The 18016-nt window shown below is 40.0% G+C and overlaps 1 pseudogene across 1 annotated transcript; it reads left to right on the forward strand.

Moving 5' to 3' along the window:
• Nucleotides 1-6703: 6703 nt before the first annotated feature.
• LOC100606100 lies at nt 6704-7146 on the forward strand (annotated as a pseudogene). Its single transcript, XR_001115296.1, has one exon. The product of XR_001115296.1 is annotated as a 60S ribosomal protein L34 pseudogene (transcript).
• The last annotated feature ends 10870 nt before the right edge of the window (nt 7147-18016 follow it).

Consider the following 18016-nt stretch of genomic DNA (forward strand, 5'->3'; position numbering starts at 1 on the left):
GAAAAGCAGGAGGAAGAAAGAGGGTTAGAGAAGCAGTTTTGGGTTTTTTTTTTTTGAGTTTTTGATGACTATCCACAAGCTCCCCGGGTTCTTCTCAGATAGGCAGGACAATCATTGATTCATTCAACAAACCTTTCCTCAAGGCACTGGGACCATGGATGGGCAAGACATAGATGTGGGGGAGAAGGGGGTCACTGACTCCTGAGGGCTTTTAGTTTCCCGTAAAACAGACGTGAATAAAAAATGCTTTTGCCTTGAGCACTATAGATGATTTGGGGGAGAAAGAGCTGTTTCTCATGAAATCATACATGTTAGAACACAATACTCATTAATTATCTTCTCTATTTGATTTTATTCATCTTTTCCATAGAAAATATAAATTTGCCTGAAAAATATTACATAAAATATTTTTTGAAATTAAATAAAATTAAACTAGATGAATCTCAACTTCTGAAGCATAAGGTGATAGTTAAGCTACCACATACTCTTCTGTGATTGAAAAGAAAAAACACCTCCTAAAATTATCCAGTGAAGGTCTGATTAGGAGTTTCTGGCAATTGTGTGCAAACAAAGTCAGGATTCTCAATTATACTTCATTTAAACTGCCATTCTAATATTGTATTTTGTTTAATTATTTTTTGTTCTTTAACATTTAAAGCCAATTTAATAATTTATAGTTGTTTCTGCACCCTCCACCACCCACTTTTACTATTTTGAAAAGGGCAAAATATGATCCTAAAAATGTAAATGGTTTTCTTTCTAAATATTTTAAATCTTCCAGAGAATATCCATTTACACACACACACACACACACACACACAACTTCTCACAAGATGTGACAGGCTATCTATCTTTTGAAACCATCTTTGGGCTATATTACACACTGTAAAATAATTCTGTTAATAATGCTGGAAGACAGCAATTGTACATAACATGTTTTTTTAGTTTATAAACTGAGTTGGATTTAGGTTTGTAAATATTTGAGGCAAATAACTAATCACAAACTGAGCATGGTGGAGAGTTTTGGGAAACTAAAGGCAATTAAAAACTGCATATACATAAAAAAGTTATTTGGGGAGAAATTCTTACCTAGGCTTTTTGACACTTGCAATGATTTTTTTTTAAAGGGCAATGTGGTGTTTTAAAATTTTAATTTAGTTAAAGAAAACTCAACCCCAAAAAGCTGCTCTATTGCATTGAAATCTCATGAGGCAAGCTTCAGTCTTAGGCAAACAATAGCAGCTGCATTTATAAACCCTTGCAAAAAGGGTTTATAATGCAAACGCTGCCATGACCTTAACTCCAGAGGTGCAAACACGCTGCTGTAATAGGAAAATTATGCATTAAAACAGAATGGGGTTCCCAGAATGTTTTAAGATTTCTATTTGATCATGTTTTGTAGCTTTTCCAGTTTCAAATAACAAATAAACTCATGTAGTTGAATGAGAAGGAACGCTTCTGTTTCCTCAAAACACTTAAAATGGGTGAAATGTATGGTATGTAAATTATATTGCAATAAAGCTGTTTAAAAACAAAACAAAACAAAGTATATTTCCACTGGGGGCAAACAGGAATTGGAGAGAGTGTGAGGACCATCCTATCAGTGATCAGAAAACAAGGATTACTTGGTGATGAGGGATTTTCGAACTACAAGAAAACTCATAAAATAGTGCCAATATTTGCAAATATTACATGAAATTACCTGCATTCTGAAAGCAGAGAAACACACACTGTAAACGTGGCAAAATAATTTGCTTTTGATAGCTTTTGATATAACAGAAAAAATGATTTCGATGAAATGAAAAAAAAGAAGTAGGGATTTAGGATGGTTAAAAAAAGGAGGAGATGAGGGCGTATATCAGTGAAACTCCATACACTTTATTATTCATTCTGAGAGAAAAAAAAAATAGATGAGAAAATTCTCTAAGAGGAAAGACTAATAAGATATCAAGCTGGAGGATTTCCTTCTATTTGAATTTGGGAAACAGATGAAATAGAAAGCAAGTTTTTATTTACATAGTGAAAATTAAAATCTAGATTATAGAAGATTAATATTGGTAATTTGTTATACAGAAAAACAAATCCAGACTTCCCTTGTTGTCTATGGGTCAAAACAATTTCACCTGGACCCGCCAGAGCTGCATCCTCTTTTGGGGTAGTTGAGGCTCATGTGGAACATAAATAATGCCATTCCTTAAGCTCTGATCCACCCAGGGCCCACACTCAGGGTTTTTCCTTAATGTTCATAAGAGAAATAAACATCTGGATAAAATAACAAAGAAAAAAATATTGGCTCCTTATTTTTCATTTACACAAGGAAAATCAAAATTGTTCTTAGCTTTTGCTTTTTTTTTGTTTTTTGGATGTGAGGCAGAAGTCTCAGATTCACACTGAACAGTGCACTTACTACGAAAACAGGTGGAAGTTTCTAGAAGCAGGATGGTTGTGATTTGCTCTTTTTGAAACAAAGGTGACTTGATTTACATGAAAGTAAAGTTGGAAGAAATCGCCCTGGCACAGGCCTGATGAGACTTTGGTCCTCCCTAAAAATAACCTCACAGGGTCCTAAATGGAGTATTATGGCTACTTTGAAATGTTTCTGGAGGGTCTGTTCTATGGAGATTGTGTGCCCCGTTTCACTGGGCATGGTGTTCAGGATTGGTGCCAGCATCTGTGCATTTCACAAGTAGTATTGTGTAAATAACCCTAGGCCCATTAATCTGGCAGAAACAGTCAAGAACCCAGTTCCTGCTGCTGCGGCAGGGGGAGGGTACGGTCACAGTGCTACCAATGTCCTACTAACACCAGCCTCTGGCATCTGAACCCTAACCTCTTTGACACCCTCAGCACACTGCTGTTTTCTATTAGAACTTTTCTTTAGATCCAAAGATCAGGCAATACAATGAATCCGGGCTTTCTGCTACCTCCATCTTCTGCCGCCTGAAATGTAACGCTAAATGTTAAGGTTTAGGTAATATCCTTGGTGATATCTATGCTTGGAAAGAAAAGGATGAAGCATTCTTCCCGACAAAAGAAAGGAAAAAGAATAGGTGTGAACAGAGGGAAGCTGTCCAGCAACATTTCACACGTGAACGTATGTGATGTGTACGGGGCAAAAGTGAGGTTGCTGATGAAAGCCTTCGTCCGGTCAGGAACATCTCTGACTGGTCATCCAGCCATTTACAAATAAAATTCAGGAGTTTGCATGTGATATGGAAACAGCTCAGATTCGGAACACAGTTTTCCCAGGAGTGGTCAGACTTCCAGCTCTGAAACAGAGCCTCTTATTTTGAACACATCGTTTCTTTCTCTTGTTGGTTTTTTGAAAGATGTAAATACCATTTGGTCCCCTTTTTCTCCTTTTTTATCTTGAGTAAAAGCTTAAAATAAAAATGAAAAGATTCCACGGGCACTATATATCTAAGAGAAAAGCTAACACTGAAGGGAATACATGTCTCCACTTTTATTGCTTTCTGTCAGGGTTGAAATCAGGGAAGATCTGAAAGGATCTTATTTCCTGGCTCTTTTTGCTGGAATCTGGAAGCTTTGACCGCTCTACAGGAGAAAAGACTGGGTAGCCCTGCCTCACCTTTATGAATAGAAAGTGTGTCGGCTATGTTTTCATGATAAAAACCGATCTGAGTAGGATAACCTTTTCTTTCTTTCTTTTTTTTTTTTTTGAGACAGGTGTCCTCTGTCACCCAGGCTGAAGTGCAATGGCATGATCACAGCTCACTGCAGCCTCTACCTCCCACGCTCAGATGATCCTCCCTCCTCAGCCTCCCGAGTAGCTGGGACCATAGGCACAAGCTGCCATGCCCAGCTAATTTTTGTATTTTTGGTAGAGATGGGGTTTCATCGTGTTGCCCAGGCTGATCTCGAACTCCTGGGCTCAAGCAATGCACCCACCTCGGCCTCCCAAAGTGCTGGGATTACAGGTGTGAGCCACCATGCCTGGCCACTTTTTTTCTTTCAATCTAAAATGCGATCCTTTCTTTGAACAAATTTCACTAAACAACATGTTCAAGGGAGCAAAGCTATTAAAAAAAAAAAAAAAAGCTCGACACAATGAGGGGCCCCGGGCAGGAGTTTAGCCTAGAAGAAAGGAGGAGGGAGGGGAAGGAACAGGCAAATGAACCGTGCGTGTCCCAAGACAACTGCTGAGGGCAGACCAGAGCTAGAATAGCCAGAGATGACGGATGTGACAGGGCTTGGTCAGGGATAAGAAAGGGGATTCCAGCTCTCAGGAAGTAAGGCAAGCACAGGGCTGTGGCAGAATCCTGTTAAAAAAGAAACATTCTGAAACCAAAATATAAACCAGTCCTTTGCAACTTTGGAATCTTTCTCAAAGGGGCTGGTAACAGGTGAGGGGTACTTGCCATCTAATCTATAAACTAGCAAAATCCTTTTGTAAGTGACTTGGGAACCAGTGCAGATGTGCACTAAAATCACTTTGTTTACAATTACATGTCAATTACAGGGTTCCTCCAAATCCCAAATTGAAGAGAGTTCAGAAGGTATAACTAAAACACAGTGTTAAAATTCTAAATACTCGGTGGATGATTCACAGCAACTCACAACTAAATCCAGGATCTCTGCTGTATTTGCAGAGACATAATTTTATGCTGCTCGGGCTGAGCACACGAAGTACAGTGATACAGAGACAGAACAGGGACTGACACTTGCAGAAACACCTTGGAAGCATGTAGATACAAATAAAAGACACAGCAGAACAAATTGTAACCGTTCACTCCAGCTACAGTTTTATAATTTCAACCCTGGCCTGTTCCCCTCTATGATGCCTTTTTAAACTAGCCATATGGAAAAACAGAAGCTTCAAGTGGGTTGAAGGAAGAGATTTGTGTGGTTTCATACCAGGATGGTTCAGGGGAGACATAAAAGCGACATGAAATTTTAAATGCAATTATTTTAGATTAGAATATTTGGATTGAAAGATCCGGAGGGTATTGTTTTTGATAAGACAGTCCCACTTGACAAGGGCTGTCACCACTCCGGGGCTGTCTGTTGTCAACTAGAGATGAAAGGCCATCAGAAAGAATTAACTTCAGCTTTTAAACAGTTTGAAAATGTCAGAGAGGTCAGAGAAGATCTATTTCTTTATATGGCATATTTACCTGATGAGCTTTTGGGTAACAATGTGCTTTTACTTTCCATTCAAGTTAGTCTAAAATCACGGTAATTGATCACAGGTTAATGACAGCTGACAAGGAAACACTACGATTGGCTGAAGTCTGTGTCAATCACAGCTGTTTCGGGTCTAGGTGGAGCATACTAGATCTAATGGCAGTAATTGGCAACTATGGAGAAAAAAAAAGCAAACACCAATGCTGCTAGGTCTCCTTTTGCATTTTCCATAGCCATTTATTTGGTTTCCAGTTACATGGAAGCCAATTTAAAAGCTTTTGTAACTCACACCTCACTAGTGGACCTATTGTTCCTGTGTTCTCCTGGGGAAGCTCAATGGCCGTTGCAAAATTCAATGTGTATGTGTGTGTGTACGTATATGCACATATATGAAATGCATGTCAACACTAAATGTAAATATTGGTTTACTTAACCAGAAAGAAAGAAAGAATGGGAAAAGAAATCTTGGATGTTATTTATGATCCCCTTAGCAAATTCTTTTGAAAGACACATCCGATTTAATATTATGAGGAAGCTTAGTTTCATTTTAAACAACATGAGGCCTGAAGGTGATTTCACATTTCTAACGTACATTCCTCCTTCTAAAGAGGAAGGCGATAAGTTAAAGCAAGTTCAAGTGCTATTGTAGCAAGCTAATTCCCTTCTTCCACATGCGATTCAGAGAGAAAGGTCAAGTCCGCTGTCACTTCTCTCTAACGGATGCTCAGGGTCTGTGTGCACTGAGCATGATATATTTAAAAGAAGCCAAGCACTCGGCCATTTTCTGTGTCAACTGTATTAATCATAAACCCTCCATCTTGAGCAGCAATGAGAGATTAGGTGCAGATGAGTTCGTAAAGAGCAAATGCACAGAGTTCTTTCTGCTCTAAACTAAACCCCTGTTTCTCCACCATCTTGAAAGGTACAGAAGTCCTGCAACTGGGAGGAAGGGGCCCTATCATCAGCTGTAATTGATATGACAGGCTGCTTATAACGTGGGAATCTAGCTGCAGACCACGCGGTGGCTGACTTCTGATCAAGCTCTCACAATGAGGTGAGGGAAATAGAAAAGGGCAAATCAAAGGCACTGAATATTTAAGACCAATTCAAGATGTGAATTCTTCCCAGAGAATTGGCTGAAATATACACTGGGGATCGTGCAGGTACATACGTACCTACGACATAATTATTTGTATTCTAAATAGGTAGTCCTGATAGCTTAACAGTTACATGATACAATATACAAAACAAAATCAAGAAAACTGACCATCTACTTCAATGCTTTTTACCAGTAAGATAAATTTCTACAATTTACTTAACAGATATTTCCATATAAGATGTACATGCCTATGAATTGTTTATTAAAATTTATGGAAAAAAATAAATACAGTCATTTGAGCCATTATTAGAAAAAGGTATTGTCTTTGTTAGGACTGTGTTTACAGGAGAAAATCACTGAGGAAACTTTCTTGATAGGCAATTGTGTTATAAAAAAGTATACCATAGGGAGGGCTCTCAAAATGTTAACTTGTTTTTTTAAAAAATCTCACTCAAGCTTCCTCTTCCGGGGACATTGTCTGCAGGCACTCAGAATGGTCCAGCGTTTGACATACCAACGTAGGCTTTCCTACAATACGGCCTCTAACAAAACTAGGCTGTCCCGAACCCCTGGTAATAGAATTGTTTACCTTTATACCAAGAAGGTTGGGAAAGCACCAGAATCTGCATGTGGTGTGTGCCCAGGCAGACTTCGAGGGGTTCGTGCTGTAAGACCTAAAGTTCTTATGAGATTGTCCAAAACAAAGAAACATGTCAGCAGGGCCTATGGTGGTTCCATGTATGCTAAATGTGTTCGTGATAGGATCAAGCGTGCTTTCCTTATCGAGGAGCAGAAAATCGTTGTGAAAGTGTTGAAGGCACAAGCACAGAGTCAGAAAGCTAAATAAAAAAAATGAAACTTTTTTGAGTAATAAAAATGAAAAGACTTGCAAAAAAAAAAAATCTCACTCAAATCATAAGAATTGACATCTTTTCTGGGTAGGAAAATGACAATGCCTCCCTTCAGCTACCCAGATGCTATCCTTCTTATTCATGCAGTCCCCCTTGAGTGTCTTAAATAACATCCTTGTCATCTCTCGTTCACTCCCAAGGCAGTGCTGCCCATGAACCTCTGGCTCTGCACATTGGCCTATACTGCAATAGAGCCACTTCTTTCTACGTCATTAACTAATGTTCAGGCACTGTCAGGTCTCTCATAATGGAAAATCCATGCAATCCACAGGGTCTTTCTGTGCCTGGCAAATGAATTTGTTACAACTAGACACTAGCAGTGTGGTCCGGTGTCTATAGTCCAGTCGATAATGATCATTATTATAGTATTCGACATTCAGGGCAGTTCCTCATATTTGAGTTATCTGAGGATGCCAGACTGTAAGAGGTTAGGTGACCATCACCATCCTCTGGTGCTCTTAAAAACTTGCTGGTGATTCTCCACCAAATTAAACTGTAACACATCCTGTGATTAGAAAATTCTATCCTGCCACAAATGCAAAGATAGATAAGATTCAGGAGATCTTCTGATGAGCCAAGCACTTGGCCAAGTTCTTGACATTTTTAATGTAATTTTTAAATAATAAACCTAGGAGGATTATTGTCATTCTCTACCTGCAGATGAGGACACTGAAGCTCAGAAAATTTCAGTAACTTACCCAAGGTTCCACAGTTCATAATGACAAGGTTGATATTCAAAATTAGATTTATTTCTATCACCTTACGGAGAGATAAAAGAGCTGAGAAGCACTTTGTCAAGACTCACATGTGGATTTCAAACCACAGACAGATGGCTGCAACTCCAGCTCCCTTAGTTTATATCTGAAAAAGTCTCCTGTTGATGGAAACAGATTTGAACTTTGAAAAAGGCAAAACAAGCTCTGATAATTCTTTGAAGGTGAAGCAGCGCACCTAGACTAAGGATGACCCCAAAGAGGCCAGGTGGACACATTAGATCTTGGTACCAATTGATTCAATCCTGGACATTCATTCATGTTTTGTTGCTCTCCCTCGGTAGTTTAGAAAATTGCACTTTTGAACTAGAATCCTGGCCTAATTTGTGACAAGGGGCATGAGATGTGATGGGACCATGACTTGTCACAGCTGACTACTGTGGATAATTTAGAGGGCACTTCTGGAGGAGGGAGGTGGAAAGAAGAGCATATTTTAAATCGGGAATATCCTAGTTTATTAAAACATTGATTAGTTCCCATATCAATGGGTGTTTAAGATGGAAAGATAAGAAAAATTCAATATAAAAGCTGTCTTCTGAGAAGATTCAAGACAAGGACACTTTCAAAATTCTTCCCAAAGCTATATAAATGTTAATAAAAATAAGCACTATGGAGAAAATAAAAATATAGGTCTGTGGCCGGGCGCGGTGGCTCACGCCTGTAATCCCAGCACTTTGGGAGGCTGAGGCAGGCAGATCACGAGGTCAGGAGATCGAGACCATCCTGGCTAACATGGTGAAACCCCATCTCTACTAAAAATACAAAAAATTAGCCGGGTGTGGTGGCGGGCGCCTGTAGTTCCAGCTACTCGGGAGGCTAAGGCAGGGGAATGGCATGAACCCGGGAGGCAGAGCTGGCAGTGAGCAGAGATCATGCCACTGCACTCCAGCCTGGATGACAGAGCAAGACTGTGTCTCAAAAAAAAAAAAAAAAAAAAAATATATATATATATATATATATATATGTCTGTAAGCTATCAGCATTTCTTTCAATAGCATTGCCTTTTTCAAACTCAGAGAGTCAATGTTCTTTTAATGTCTCATGATGGACATCCTGCAAAGTTTATGGTCCTTGGCTTCCTTATCCAAATCGAAGTGTATTTCTACCTTTTCTGGATGCCCAGGCTTAAATGCAGACATCTTCCCTCCAGCCCGACCTGTACCTCCCACCAGGAATGCCCTACCCGATTTCCTGCCTACCAAATCCCACTCCCACCCACTTCCACAAAACTATCACTGGCTCCCACACGGTTTTTCTGAATATGCACAACAGTCTCTATCCCACATCTCAAGTTTTTCTCATGTGAGGCCCCATAAATCTTACTATTGGTTGTTTCTCTAACTAAATTTAGGAATGTGGTTTATATTTTTTCTGTACCTCCAAAATACCTAGCACCCTAGTAGGCTTTTTCTTTGAGTGGGGGCTCTCACTATGTTGCCCAGGCTGGACTCAACTCCTGAGCTCAAGGGATCCTCCCACCTCAGTCTCCCAAGTAGCTGGGACTACAGGTGCGCACCACCGTGCAGGTCGTTAGTAGACTTTAATAAATACTTAGTCATGGTCCAGTTTTATCCACACAAGCTACCTTTTCAGTCCCAGAGCTACAATTGCATTTGATGGGCGGGGGAACCCAGGATACTAGAGGAAACAGAAGAAAAAGGTTTTGTTCTGGTAGCACCTTAAGGACAAAAGCACAAAACCACCAGCATAATAGTACACATGTGTTTCTCAGGTTGAGACTTATAAAGGGAAGCATTGATTTCAAGTGTCAAAGAACATAAATATTGTTCTTATGGCAATAAATTGGGGAAAAAAACAAAAGGCTTTGACATTTCCACCAGGTGGCTGTTATTCACCAATTCCAACCTTTGGTTTAAAGTAACCATGAAGCTTCAGTGGCCGTCAGGGGTGGAGGGACATGAGATATTGGCAACGATGTCTCAACACTTAGGGCAGTATTCCTGGTTTGAATAAACATGAACCCACAGTGCTTTACTTCATACTTTCAGAATTGGTGCAATTTAAGATGGTGAGTACAAGTTTGTCCAATTTTCTGACAAATTTCATTCCCAAGTTCAGAATTGATTCTTTTCCCCTTAGTGACAACAATACCTTAGGGAACAAAGTTAGTTGAAGTGCATCCTTATTTATTAACTTCTTTTTGTTCCACTTCTGATAATATCTTTGAAGCCTACGAAGTACCATTCAAGATATACTAAAATTGGCCAAAAATCAAGAATAAACATTTCAAAACAGGTCAACATTCAAAGTTAGTAGATGCATGAGAGATGGTTGAACAGAAGAGAAAAGGACCAGATCTTTGGGTGAGACACAGCTTGGTGGGAATCCCAGCCAGAACCTTAGATGACTTTAAGCAAATTGTTACATCTTCCTGCCCCTTGGTCTCCTTGTGGGAAAAATGGGAATTGTAGCATCCATCTTCCAAAGGGGTTGTAATTATTAAAATCATACTGAATTTTAGTGGTCTAGCACCAAGGGCCATTACTGAGGAAGGGGTCTTGGGGAGGAAGTTAGAAAGGGAATCCTACTGTCATAACATCTGTAGGTCTCCCTCCACTGTATCCTGCGTCTTTATCCCTTTTAGCTCCTTTAGGAGTACTGGCCTCTTATCGTTTCCCTTCTGCAGCGTTACCTATGATTCTCCCCCATTTAAAATTTGCCAAACTGCCAAATTTCTAGGTCTCGATAAAATGCTGTTGGATAAAGCAAATATTTCATTAACAATCTGTCCGCAGGTGCTACAAATGTTCCACCTGAAATGAAAGTAGAAATTCATATGGTCTTTCCCTCCAGCAGTCTCATTCCCTGGCAAAATAGAGGTTTAATTAAGGTCAAATCTCCCAAGCCATAGCAGAGAATGGATTTAGGTCAGTTGAAACAGATATTCTAGTTAATTTGATCTAAATGGTTGTGTTTATTTGGGGAAGGAAGGGAAAGGCCTTTACAAATAGTGGCTCCTGGCTAGCATAGCATCGGGGAGGGAGAACAGTAACTCGCCAAAATTTGAACCACAGGGAGCTGCACACGTCTCAGAAAAATAGCTCCTGAGAATTTAGGGGGAAAAAAAGTCTGCATAATTCTCAACTCCAGGTTATATATCTACAATAACAAATTATTAGCATATTCTTGGTAATGCCAAGAGAGAGAAAGGTTTGATCAGCTTGAAGACCCCAGATCTTCCATTAAAAATGAACCGAAATCTTCCACCAAACAACATAGGAGTTTCAAACATAAAAATAGATATGCAAACCAGAGAACCAGGCACAGGACAAGACAGGAGGATATGAAATGTCATCAGAGCCAAGCATTGCTTCAGTAAATTCTAATGGAGGAGAATTCTACATCAACAGGAAACTGGAGAGATGGACACAGCCCCGCTCTGAAACTTACATTCTTGCTTATTGTTTTTCATTTTTCCCTTTGTTTCTGTTTCAAGCTTTCCATGTATTTCTGGCTCACCTGACCCAACACTTCCCTCAACAGGACTTTACAGTTTAACTTGTAACTTTTGTTCTACGACTCAAACAGGCATCTTCTGCTTACCAGAACTCTGTTACAATCCAGGATGCAAAGAAAAATAGCATCCTTGTTTAGCCACAGATCCAGGTTTTGTGGAGGCCTGAAGCTTATAGAATTTGGAGAGTTCTCTGTAAGAAAGGAATATGGGGCCAGGCGCGGTGGCTCATGCCTGTAATCCCAGCACTTTGGGAGGCCGAGGCGGGTGGATCACGAGGTCAGGAGATCGAGACTGTCCTGGCTAACACGGTGAAACCCTGTCTCTACTAAAAATACAAAAACAAAATTAGCCAGGTGTGGTGGCGGGCGCCTGTAGTCCCAGCTACTCGGGAGGCTGAGGCGGGAGAATGGTGTGAACCCGAGAGGTGGAGCTTGCAGGGAGCCGAGACCATGCCACTGCACTCCAGCCTGGGCGACAGAGCAAGACTCCGTCTCAAAAAAAAAAAAAAAAAAAAAGAAAAGAAAGAAAGAATTTGGAATTATGTTCCAACATTAATATTTACTTAAAATGAGAAAATCAATCAGAATCAGGTGCTGGGGCCTTGGACACTTACGTCCCTCTCTTCTGAGATTTCTGGGAGCTTCCCAGTGACGCTTTGGTATTGCTCCCCAACCTACAGCCTCCATGACTCCCAGCAGCTCTAAGGGCATCCTGCAAGAGGGACCCTGAAGTCTATGGCTCATTTGCATCACAGAAAACTCACTCTGCGAATTTCCCTAAAATAAACCGGAGAAATGTGAACATCTATCCTATCTTGTCTTGTCACTACCTGGCAGACATATTTCACACTTAAGAATAATGCCTGTTGTTTCTACCCTAGTACCTGGGGGTGACCTACGTTGTTTTATCCTCATCCAAAATGTGAGACGATACATTACAAAACAAGTTGCCTAACTGTAAAATTCAGAAGGGCACATTGTATTTTTAAAGTGCAACATATTTTTTTTCCATCTAATTCAAAACTGTGAATGTTAAACTTAAAGACTCTTTCCAGCTTCTGTTAGTGACAGACAGAGCTCCCCAAGGGGTGGCTGCCTTTAAAGACAGGTAAATGAGGGCCCATATAAAACAGCCAAGTATTGATGTTGTAGTAAAATTCCAGAAAAATACATTGGCAGACAAGTAAATTTGTCACTAATAATTTAATGTAATTTCCCTAAAATGGAGGTAATAGGTACTCAGGGAATACACCTCCAGGGTTTACATCAAATGTGCATGTGAAAAATCGTGAAATAATATTTTTTTAAATGTAGATGCTTTGTCTGACATGTTGGTTTATGATGAAAATTATTCTTCCAAAATGAAAATGGGGAGGGGAAAATATAACGTCCCCCGATCCATGTATCCTTTAGCTTCCAAACCTTTCCTGGTGGTGGCAGTTGAGCAGCCGTGACTGACTGGAAGCTAGGAACATTTGTTTGCACTTTATTTCCCCCTTAAAATGATGTACTACAATTACCAAATATTAATGAACCAATCATGTTGCAAATAGTATTTCCTGTGTCACTCTGAGTTATAGAATCTAATATTGGGCTCATTTGAAACATTCCAAAGTTGCATATTTTTTTCCCCTTTGCAAAGTGACAGCTCAAATTGTGTTTAGTTGCATCCGTCCAACCATGAGCAAATCAAGTATAAAAATTTCATTTTGTCTAAGTGTTAATGTAATTTTTTAAGCTCATATCCTAGGATGGCTCACTTTGCACTATGCTGGATGATATTAGACGCTGCTTAAACATTATTATCAATTACATTACATGGTGCCAGAAAATTTTAAAATAGCACTTGTTTGAGACTCAAGTCATGAAGTTCCAAGAAAGGAAAAATACAAAGAAGGAAAAAAAAATTCTTTAGCTGTTTCAAATGCACCAATGTTTATGTTTATATTACAAATAGGCTGATTTCCAGCTATAAATCTGAATTTCATTGCCGTTATCGTGAGTTTAATATGAAAAAAGACCTGCCGTGTGCTAAGGCAATAAGGAGAGACGCAGCTGTCATAAACTCAGCTGCTGAATGGAACAACCTGAGACCTAGAGTCAGGGGCAGGAGGGAGGAAAAGAAAGAAAGGCTTTAAGAGAAAAAGCAGCCCTGAGCTAGAACCATCAACATTATGAATTAATATCAAAGTCAAAATTATAGAATGTCCATCATTTTTTCTATAGAATATTGACAGAGTGAAATGAATTCAGCAGATAATAAAGAATCTATCCCCCAGAAAAAAAAAAAAAAAGGAAAGAAAGAAAGCAGCGAAATATGCCGACTTCATAAGCACATTTCATCAAATGTGTGAGCTTAACACAACTGCCAGGGAGAAGCCTGATCTAATTTTGCAGGAGGTCACTGTAAGAAGTCCCTGGCTGTTAATGTGCCTCCGCTTTCCCTGATTTCTTACTCCAGGTAGTGAGGCCAGATGCTGCTTCATGCTCAAAGACGCTTCATTTCTCCCCACATCCGATCTTACACATACTTCCATGCACAGGACAGATGTGCTATAGTAATGAATGCTAATGGACAAAGTTGCCAGAAAATATTGCTGGTGGTTCCATTTTCATGGGCTCAGAAGATGGACAAATTTCATTTTTCCTGTTACCACACTTCCAGTGGCTGTTCTACACTTTCTAGAAGAAAACAAAAAGTCATTTTTATTTTAGGTGTCTGAGAAAAATGTCTTTGGATTCTAAAATTATTTAAATACAATATATATGTGGAACTGTGCAAAAAACATACCATACTTTTATTTACTCAACTCAGCCTCAGCTAGATCTGCACCATTTGGGTTTGTAAATTACCCAAGCAAAATCTGCTAAATTTTTAGAATGCTGCTGTTTGTAGTGAGCTGGTTATGTTTTCTGATAATTCAGAATAATAAAAAACAGTCACTTCACCAATGGGAAGGCACACATCTCACGGAAAGATTACGGCTCACACCTGCCTAACTCAATGTGTTCATACTTAAGGAAGTTTAAATGTAATAGAAGCAACCTGAATTATCTTCAAGTTCAGGATTCTGGGTGCCTTTCTCAATTGGGATTCTATGAAAGAATTAAGCCCGCATCCTCCAAGATATCCATTATGTATATAATGAATGAACTTCTTACCCCTGCACCTAGAGTGTAATACTCGTGTATTTTTGGAAGAGTGAGAAAACAGCCTCTCAAATCACCTTCTGTGTTTCTGTGGTTTAGATAAGGATTGCTTCTTGTGAAAAGGAGGCAAGCCTCATTACTTAAAGTACAGTCTGCAGACCAGTGGCATTTGTGTCACTTGGGAGCTTGTTCAAATGCAGATTCTGATTCACTAGGTCCAGGGTGGGGCCCAGGAATCTGCATGTCTAACAAGCTCCCAAAGTGATGCTGATGTTGGTTGTCCTAGAACCACCGAGCAGCGAAGCTCTAAAAGCTGCCTGTCCTCTGTGTAATAAAATTCTTTTTTTTGTTTTGTTTTGTTTTTGTTTTTTGAGACGGAGTCTCGCTCTGTCGCCCAGGCTGGAGTGCAGCGGCACAATCTCAGCTCACCACAAGCTCCACCTCCCGGGTTCATGCCATTCTCCTGCCTCAGCCTCCCGAGTAGCTGGGACTACAGGCGCCTGCCACCACGCCCGGCTGATTTTTGTATTTTTAGTAGAGACGGGGTTTCATCGTGTTAGCCAGGATGGTCTCCATCTCTGACCTCGTGATCTGCCCGCCTCAGCTTCCCAAGGCCCTGGGATTACAGGCGTGAGCCACTGCGGCCGGCCGAAATAAAATTCTTAAAGGATATTAACATAGGACTACATAATAAATTTCACACATTTTATGACAAATCTGTTGGTTTTCACTTTGTCTTGGGCAGGGAGCTCTCTGTATCTTCCATAACCAGGATGGAAGCAGTTGATGAGAAAGTGAACCAAAGCAAAGCCACAAAGGAAAATGCCACGGCTTTGGTTTCTTTGAATCCATTTGTGCCCCCTCCCCCCGCCAAAGGAGATTTTCATCTCTAAATGCAAATTTTCATAGGAAATTTGTACCCATATTTCCTCATTGGTATTGGGATATATACTTTGATTTGCAAATCTATTGATATGAAAAAACTTACAAAGGTATGGAAATTAAATTACATTTAAATATTCATTTGATCCATGACCTCCAGTAAAAAGAACTCAGTGATGTGAGATGAGATCCACCTAGGAGACCTAGCCATAGGATCACCAAGGAAGGGTCTACTGACCTTTGCTGCCAGTACCATCTTTCTCTGGAATGCTGTCCCTCTTTCCGTCTGCCAAACACTCTTTCTACCTTTAATGTCCAACTTGGGGCTTCCTTGAAGACTCATTATCCCTTCCATCCCCCATTTTTCACTGACTCTGCACTCCTTAAATTGTGGGCAACTCATATTTGGGGCTCTAAACCTTTCATTATACTACTGCTTTGGCTTTGCTTTCTAGTCGTTTCATTTAACGTGTATAATCTCCCTCAGTGTTCAGCCCAGTGAATATCTATTTAGCAGCTGTTTTGTGCCAGACTCTCTGCTTAGCATCTGGGATAAAGAGGGACTTATACTTCTATGGTAGCCATAAATACTGTTGTTCTCTATGTCAAAAATACACCCATCATTATATTGTAGAGAAGATTGATATGGAAACAAAAATAATATATTGTTATGATTATAAAGTAGAAGCATATGCAAAATTTTGAAGGAGATAGATTTTTCATATTATCTTCCAAGTTAGAAGAATACCTAAGCAAAGAAAATTTCACTAAAGGGTAAAGGGCAAGAGACATGCAAAAAACACAGATGTAGGCAATAGCAAACTGAATCCACATGTTCCAAACTGTCTGTGATTGTTAGAACTTGGGGACAGACAGAGGCAGGAGGAGACAAAATTGAAGAGGCTGGCAGGAGCCATATTATGAAAAGTCTCATTTGCTAAGCTCAGGAAAGGTGTCAACCGGGCCAGATAGGATCAGATTCGCAGATACTATTGACATAGTAGAAGTGAATATCCTAAACTTCATCATGTCCTTTGCAAGCCGGAAAGTTTGAGGCACAGAGACAGGAACAGCTCAAAGACTGACTGATCAGCTTGTCAAGAGAAACCTGCCTTTTAATTCTTATGACTTAAACTCTTTTGAATGAAGGATGTTGAGAAAAACCTGCAATGGGTACCCTTCTAATCTATTTGTTCATATTAATGATCACACGGGGAAAGTCTTGACATGCTTTAAGAAAACAACTGTTGGGCTGGGCGCAGTAGCTCACGCCTGTAATCTCAGAACTTTGGGAGGCCAAGGCGGGTGGATCACAAGGTCAGGAGATTAAGACCATCCTGGCTAACACGGTGAAACTCCGTCTCTACTAAAAGACACAAAAATTAGCTGGGCATGGTGGCATGTACCTGTAATCCCAGCTACTCAGGAGGCTGAGGCAGGAGAATCACTTGAACTCAGGAGGTGGAGGTTGCAGTGAGCCGAGATTGTGCCACTGCACTCCAGAGGGGGCAACAGAGCAAGACTCCGTCTCAAAACAAACAAACAAACAAACAAACAAACAAAAAACAGCTGTTAATGGGAAGTGGCATGAGAAGCTGCATGAAGAGGCAGGTTAAGCTAGCGGGGTAGAGTGCAAAGTATCCCCAGAATTACAGTTTCCTTGAGATCAAGGATTCCTCTTGTTTTTCTTTAGTAACCAGATCCTAGCACAATGGTATCTATTTAATCATTGCACTCAGTAACTACCCAGCGTGTCTACCTCCAACCCATTGACTCCTTCTATCACACACCTGGGGATAAGGAATGCAGTCTACAAGCTTTCTCATTAATAAACACGTCATTGAGAGGTACTGTAATCTTTTAAAAATTACTAGGTGACCCTAATTTTCCCCTCAAATGTTTTCTTTTTAAATTCTTCCCTTAAGCAGACTTTTAAAAAGTAGATGATTCCTAGAGTTCAAATGTATGGATCTAGAAGATCATCCATTTCATAAAGCAACCCTATTTTTCAAGTTTACAGAAATAGTCTGCAGAAAAGGGCCCCAGCCAAAATGAGCTTATATTTGATCCTAAATAAGATTTCTTCACCGGAAAACAGGGGTCCAGCAGGAAGGTAGGGGACTTGAACCATTTAAATCCTGAGAAGTTGAATTTTCTCAAATCGAAATTATCTTGCATTCCTTTTACTACCACGCTCTGGGCCTGCCTTGCCCATAGTAGATACTCAATAAATTAACACTAGATTTGACTAAATTTGTAGCTTTAGAGAGCACTTATGTCTCTTTTAATTGTTCTGAATCATATCAGTAAACCTCCGAGTTTCATGTTGCATGGTAAGCCTCCCCTATTTCTTTCCATTGCATTTATGTTCCTTAAATAATCTAAAATATAATACTAAAAGCAGCAAGCGTTTAGAACCAGACCTTTTAAAATGTGCTCCCAGCCCTTGCTGAGATGAAGTTTAAATGTAATAGAAGCAACCTGAATTCAGTGGTGAAATCCAACCACTGACTCCAGGGGCACCATGCAGGACCCAGTCCCACAGAGAAATGAATGTCTGTGCACCAGCAGGCCCTTGG

The sequence above is a fragment of the Nomascus leucogenys genome, chromosome 2, assembly GCF_006542625.1.
Source record: "Nomascus leucogenys isolate Asia chromosome 2, Asia_NLE_v1, whole genome shotgun sequence".
Classification (NCBI taxonomy): domain Eukaryota; kingdom Metazoa; phylum Chordata; class Mammalia; order Primates; family Hylobatidae; genus Nomascus; species Nomascus leucogenys.